Raw genomic sequence first — 7500 nt, 5'->3', positions numbered from 1 at the left:
GCATACAAGTATTTTTGTTTGAGCGTTGATACATAATTAATGGAATGCTTAGAGTATCCCCATTGCCCGAAAAAACGATCTTCTCAGTATCAGTATAAAGGATTTTTCCCTCGTGTTCGGCTATAGCGGGAACCCCTGAATCTAAAGCCACTTGGCGTTCCAACCCAGTTCCAACAATGCACTTTTCGGACCGAGAAAGTGGAACTGCTTGACGTTGCATATTAGAACTCATTAAAGCTCGATTCGCATCATTATGTTCGATAAAAGGAATTAGAGAAGCTCCAATGGAAAAATATTGGAAAGGGAAAATGCTTCGAAGATGAACCTCTTCCCATGCGATAGTCAAAAATTCTTGGCGGTATCGAGCTGGAACAGCCTGTTCTTCTTGAATGCCCCGATTAAGAGCCAAAGAATTTCCTGCCGCTATCATATAATATTCATCTTGACTTGGTGATAAAAAAAGCATCCGTATCCGTGCTTTTTTTGATTTCTCAAAGAGTTCATAAAATGGACTTTCTAACGATCCCCAATCACCAATCCTGGCATGAATTGATAAAGATCCAATAAGTCCAACATTGATTCCTTCAGACGTGTCAATGGGACAAATACGCCCATAGTGACTAGGATGGATATCTCGTATCCGAAAATTAGCAGTTCGCCCTGTTAATCCGCCAGAGCCCAAATAACTCAATTTTCTCCCATGAACGATTTGTGTCAATGGATTAGTTCGATCCAAAACTTGAGATAATGGGTGTAATCCGAAAAAGGATTCATAAGTCGTTGTTAACGGAGTTGAAGTTACCAAATTCTGAGGAGTAGGTATCAATTTATGCCTAATTGCTCCGGAGATAGTTCCCTTAACTACATTTTCTAAACGAGCCAGAGCCAACCCGAGCTGGTCTTGTAAAAGATCCGCTACAGAGCGAATACGTTTATTTTTCAAATGATTCATATCATCAAGTGTACCCATTCCAAATTTCATCCCAATCAAATGATCGGCAGCTGCTAATATATCTCGTGGTAACAAAAATATATTGTTCTGAGGTATATTAAGATTCAGTCTCCAATTAATATTTCGGCGACCAATCCTTCCTAATTCACACCTTTGGTGAAAGAATTTTTTTTGTAATTCCTTACATAAGGATTCAGAAAATATTGGATCCCCACCTACACAAGAAAATTGTTGATAAAACTCCAAAATAGCATTTTCTTTTGACCCAATTTTTTTTTTCTCCTTATCGGTCAAGAAAGATAAGAAAATTTCAGGGTAGCAAACATTCTCTAGAATTTCTCGTAGATTCAAACCCATAGCTGATGATAGAACTAGAATAGATATTTTTTGTTTCCTACTCACCCGAGCCCATATTCTTGCTTTTTTATCAATCTCTAATTCTAACCTGCCTCCCCAATCTGATATTATGGTGCCGGTATAGACCGAAATCCCGTTATGATCCAATTCTGACTGGTAATAGATACCGGGACTTTGCAATATTTGATTGATCACAATTCTGTATATTCCGTTTACTATAGAAGTTCCAAGGGAATTCATTAAAGGAATGTTTCCAATAAAAATTCTTTGTTCTTGCATATTCCTACTGGTTTTCCAAATTAATCCCGCGGATACATATAATTCAGAAGAATATGTAAGTGATTCATAGACAGCATCTCGTTCTTTTATCAGAGGTTCTACCAATTGATATGTTTCCACAAATAATTGAAATTCAATTTCGTGATCTATATCTTCAATTTTTGGAAACTTAGAAAGTTCTTCTATTAAACCCTGATCAATAAACCGATAAAACCCTTCAAATTGTATCTGATTAAATCCGGGTATTGTAGATGTTCCCTCTTTTTCATCCCCAAGCATCTTTTTTGAATTTCCCATTTATCCGTTTATTGAAAAAATCCCATCCCATCTCTCATTCTTCACCGAATCATATCCATAGAATTCGATCTAGCAATAATGGAATTTCTATTCTGTTTACTGAATCACATGAAATTTTATCCAACTCCAAGATATATGGAATGTATGAAATACGTATGAACGGAGACTAGATTCAATTGGAATTAAAAAAAAAAAAATAGATCCAACATGGAACAGAATTGAGAAATACCACTGGAACTTACAGAGTTTTGTAAAGACTAGAAAAAAAGTAATTTCATTTTCACCTATGATATTACATATTCCAATTCGATTGCATACCATTAAAAATTTATTCATCATTGGATCTGTTCGAGCAGATAAACATATAATAAATAGAAAACTTTTTTTTTAACCACTTTACTTTTTCATGTATTTGTATTTCATTGTTTAAAAAAAGATTTGCAGAAAAGAGATTGATTTTTCCCTATTTTGAATAGAATAGTTAGAATATCAAAAAATTGAAGTAGGTAAGAAAACTTGTGTTTTTTTATTTATTAATTTTTTTATTATTAAAATAAAAAAGAATGCACAGATATATATGTCTCTTTTTCTTCTTTTATTGTGGTACAATTCTATTTGGGACAGCACATGCTGTGCTTTATCAAAAAGGAAATGTTCTCTTCAAGTCAAGGGAAAAATTGAAATATAAAAATTTATTGAGAATTACTCCTCAAAAGCATCCCTAGAGAGATAAAATACCCCATTATAGAGCTATAGCTCTATAACACAACATAACGTATGTTCTGATTCTGGGGTTTACATATACTCATAATTACTGTTATAATTGAAATTGAAGAAGATTTCTTTTTAATTGAAAAAAACTCAATATAGATGAGTTATAAATGTATTTCTAATGATTTTCTTAATATTATTAGAAATAAAAAAAAGTAGATTTTAATTTTAATTCAAAAAAGGTAATGAATTTACAGTCAATAGTTAATGGTTCTGGTTTGTACTAGATTCTATATTTTGTGACTTAAAATCTATATATATATTTTTTTCGGAGTTGAAAAAGAAAATTGGAATCTAGTTTCTATCGTTTTGGCGGCATGGCCGAGTGGTAAGGCGGGGGACTGCAAATCCTTTTTCCCCAGTTCAAATCCGGGTGCCGCCTCAACAACAGACTTTAAATATCAAACGTAGGAAAAGACTCTTGATACTTTCTTTTCGTTATTCTAAGCCCCCGGCTCTCGAGGTTCTATTATCTAACCTAAAGTTTTGCCTATCAGATTCAAGGAAAACTTCAAGTAGTGGAGGGCAATCTGTAAATCTTTACTTGCCACTACTAATTTAGTTCCATTTACTGAGTTTTCAATTAGATTGGATAGCCAGAGAGGGAATTTAATTAATAGTTTTGGAAAGGACCTAAGATACTTTGGATATAGACTCATGAAAGTCTCGGAATGCTCAGACATTCAATAAATATTAGATTAGATTAAGAATTGCCTTTCATTTTACTTCCAAAAATAAAAAATCATAAAAGAAAGAAAAAGTCTTCTTCTTTCTACATGTGAGTCAGATTCCTTGGATACTTCGAAAAATGTCCGTTTGCTTGTGTTTACATCTTGTCGATTCTACTAGAAATTCTATAATTAAGAATAACTCATTATAAGATAAGATAAGTGGATTTTTGGAGTAGTTCGTCAATGGTGACCAAATACCTCTCCCTTTTTTTGACTCTGCACCAGTGATTTCACTATTATTAGTGAACAATAATGGAATAGTTTCTTCATATTCATAGAAATAGGGGGCAGAATTCACATGGATATAGTAAGTCTCGCATGGGCTGCTTTAATGGTAGTTTTTACATTTTCCCTCTCTCTCGTAGTGTGGGGAAGAAGTGGACTCTAGAAATACTTCTAATTGCGGTAATAATCAAACTCTATCAACCCGTATCAACTGTTTTCGTTTTCTAGACCGTTCGGCAATTTTTTTTAATATTTTTTTTTTTAGAAATTGGATGTATGTTTTATTGACTCATTTTCTATTTTTATATCAGGGTTTACACGGTTAACCATTCATGGGGTAACCCCTTTCGAAATCTGAAGAAGCTTCCATCGAATTGGGATTATCCGTATTAAATGGATCAAACAAACAAATGAAATTGAGAAAGTATGTACATACATTTCATATTTTATTTCATTTATATTGACGTTTATAAAGAAAAAGAGAGATATAGGTGGATTTCTTTATATTAAGATATTTCACTTGTATCTTTATACATTAAAATAACCATAATGGCTAGTATGGTAGAAAGAGATATCTTTCTACCATACTCATACTAGCGGGCCCCTTAGGATACTACTGAATTTAATGCATTCCTTTCATTTAAGACGAGAAATTGAAATCTTTTTTTTTTATTGTCATTGATAGTAAAATTTTATTCAAATTAATCATTTTGACTAACGGTTTTTACGTAAATTATAAGCAAAAAAGCAGTAGGAACGAGAATGAAGAGTGCAGTAGCAATAAATGCAAGAATATTTACTTCCATAATTTAATCGTTTATTATTATTATTTTTCTTTGGAATATCTCGGGATTTAATCCCATAGAGATGAGAAATCTTTCGCTTGTAAACTCACTCAGATTAATTAGATTTCGATGATATCGAATGAAAGAAATATCATGAATAACAATATCGGAGCTATAAAATCGATTCATCGTCAAGAATTTAATAGTATAACATAGGAAGATCTTTTATCCACACCGAATACATAATGAGATTCCTGATCCAATCAAAAAAAAGTTATTTATGATTCTTTTTCCCAGCTTTCCTTTCTAAAACCTAGTTGTTTATTTTCCTTGTACAATCATCTGATGAAGTATCATAAAAAACTTTTTCGACTTCGAACAAAAAGGGTTTCTAAAGAACCTTAAATAAACAATAGAAATCAATATAGAGAAAACAAGTACGAAGTTCAATTTGAAATAAAAAAAAATTGAAAGGGTTTGTCATCTTTTTGGAAAACAAAAAAAGGGAATGTGACAAAGACGAGTCCCAGTAAAAAAACGAAAATATTCAAAAAAATTAACGAGTTAATTTGTCTTACGAGTTTTTTATTCGACATCGCCTCTAATCTTTTAAAAGAGCATATTCATTAGGGAAGACGCGTTTTATCTTTATTTTTTAAAAAACCTCTTTCCTTGGTTGGATTCGAACTATTTAAAATTCCTTGACTTCACAGAAAGAAAAGTATATATAGGTACTCTTGACAAATGTATTATACGCTACCCTATTCCATTTTCCTACACGAATTAATGGGAGAGCGGTTGACAAAAAGCGGAAACTCCATACAGTATCTCTTTCTTGAAGTGTTGAGTGTTCTCAATAATTATAATTAATTTACATAAATTATAATTAATTTACATATGTCTCTCTACCCTAGTTAAAATAATCGACCCTTTCTTTTGCTTTATGAAAAAAAAAAAAAAAAGAAAACAAAAAGATAAATGAAACCATTTTCATCCCCTTGCCCAGAAACAAAAAGGGGAGTTGATGTATTGAATCCGCCGGGACTGACGGGGCTCGAACCCGCAGCTTCCGCCTTGACAGGGCGGTGCTCTGACCAATTGAACTACAATCCCATGGAAATCAAGTGGGTAGCTTACATATTCCTTCTTACGATTTCATTTTAATCATTTCAATTTGAAATTCAAATTTTTGTTTTGTAACAACGAAAGTAACAAGTGATATATTGATATCTATATGGATATCACTTTAGTGAGAGCAAGACGGATTACTGGGTAATCCTTGCATTATTATCAAATCGATTGATAATCTATTTTTTACAAAAAAAATAGATTATTTTCCCGACTCTATTCATTTCGGAATTTTTTATGAAAAAAAAAATAACTAAACACAAGAAATAAAGAAAAAAGTAAAGTCGAACTATACCCTGAAATTTGACCTTTTTTTTCTTACCCTTCTCTGTCATTTATGCAAAACAAAAAGGGTTATGTAGACAGCGAATTATTGGGCCGAGCTGGATTTGAACCAGCGTAGGCATATTGCCAACGAATTTACAGTCCGTCCCCATTAACCGCTCGGGCATCGACCCAGGAAGAATCTATTCTAACTTTATGGATAATCCATGATCAACTTCCTTTCGTAGTACCCTACCCCCAGGGGAAGTCGAATCCCCGCTGCCTCCTTGAAAGAGAGATGTCCTGAACCACTAGACGATGGGGGCATACTTGCTCAACCGCCATCATACTATGATCATAGTATGATCAGTTTTTTAAAATTGTCAATATAACCAAATGGTATGACCAGCTTATAAGGTTTTTTCTTTTTTCTATAGAATTCTATATCATTTTTTTTATTTTACATTTGTATTCATATTCTAATCATAATTCTATAAAAAATCTATATATTTTCTTTTTTTTATTTGAAGTGGAAATATTATATTAAATAAAAAAAAATCTAAAAATCGTCTAGTACGGAATCTTTTCAATAAGTGATTGATCTAACATAAAAAAAAAGAAGGTTAAGTTTCATTTTTTTTACTTTCCTTCATAGATTGCCTCATCTCATTGTTAAGAAATAGTAGTATCCCTGTCTAACACTAATCCAAGAAAGTAAGCCAGAATCCATCTTCTAATTAGGGAAGAAAGGTGGGTTTATAAGTTAAGTTATCAAAATTTGCTTTTTTTTTTTAGAAAATTATTGTTCAGAGGATAATCCGTATCTCTTCATCACATGTCAAGATAAAATATCTTAGGTCTAGGTCAACTTGCTGAGTACATGTATAAATAAAATGAATTTCGTTTTATTTCTATGCGGTGGGCAATTTCAAATAAAATAATTAATTGCATGAATATTTATCAAATCCAACATTAAAAAAGCAAAAAATACCCCGTTAAGTAAAATTGAAGTAAATTCAAATTATCGTTTCTAGTTCCGAAATGAGCTACTAACCACTATGCGTCTATTGTATATATATTTAATATATATATATATAGATAGATTTTATTTACCTATCGACTCAGTCAGGAATTAAACCAAGATGGCCCTTTTAACTCAGTGGTAGAGTAACGCCATGGTAAGGCGTAAGTCATCGGTTCAAATCCGATAAGGGGCTTTTACGTTCTTTACTTTCTAATAGTCAAAATTTTATTCGAAAGTGTATAATTTCATTTCTAATTTTGTTAATTTCATTCGAATAATAACTAATAATAAAGTTAGCGAGTAATTTAAAAAATAAAATTGAACATTTTTATCTTATAATACTAATGAATAATGATACGTCGTCTCTTGAATCGCTAAATATATATTCTTTTTTTTTTTCGATTTTTTGATAGATTAGAAATCGACAAAAAAAAAAGAAAAAGTAAGTGGACCTAACCCATCGAATCATGACTATATCCACTATTCTGATATTCAAATTCGATAGAGATTAAAATTAAACAGTAGATTTTTTTTTATTTCATATTTTTTTATTAGGAAATCCGTCGATATCTCTTATTGAATCTTCTTGTTTCTATATATTTCATAGGAAATATATTGCGTTCCTGCCTAGAGAAAGAAACTCTCATTTACAGTTTCCTATAATTTTATTTAAATATTGTATTGAAT

The 7500-nt window shown here is 31.7% G+C and overlaps 3 non-coding genes across 3 annotated transcripts; 2 read left to right on the top strand and 1 right to left on the bottom strand.

Moving 5' to 3' along the window:
* Positions 1–2967: 2967 nt before the first annotated feature.
* TRNAC-GCA (transfer RNA cysteine (anticodon GCA)) lies at positions 2968–3038 on the top strand. Its single transcript has one exon. It is a non-coding gene; the product is annotated as a tRNA-Cys (tRNA).
* Positions 3039–5436: 2398 nt separating this feature from the next.
* TRNAD-GUC (transfer RNA aspartic acid (anticodon GUC)) lies at positions 5437–5510 on the bottom strand. Its single transcript has one exon. It is a non-coding gene; the product is annotated as a tRNA-Asp (tRNA).
* Positions 5511–6934: 1424 nt separating this feature from the next.
* Positions 6935–7006, top strand: TRNAT-GGU (transfer RNA threonine (anticodon GGU)). Its single transcript has one exon. It is a non-coding gene; the product is annotated as a tRNA-Thr (tRNA).
* The last annotated feature ends 494 nt before the right edge of the window (positions 7007–7500 follow it).

Source organism: Camelina sativa, chromosome 15 (genome assembly GCF_030686135.1).
Source record: "Camelina sativa cultivar CO46 ecotype springtype chromosome 15, ASM3068613v1".
Classification (NCBI taxonomy): Eukaryota; Viridiplantae; Streptophyta; class Magnoliopsida; order Brassicales; family Brassicaceae; genus Camelina; species Camelina sativa.
This window is presented reverse-complemented; position numbering and strand designations above follow the sequence as displayed.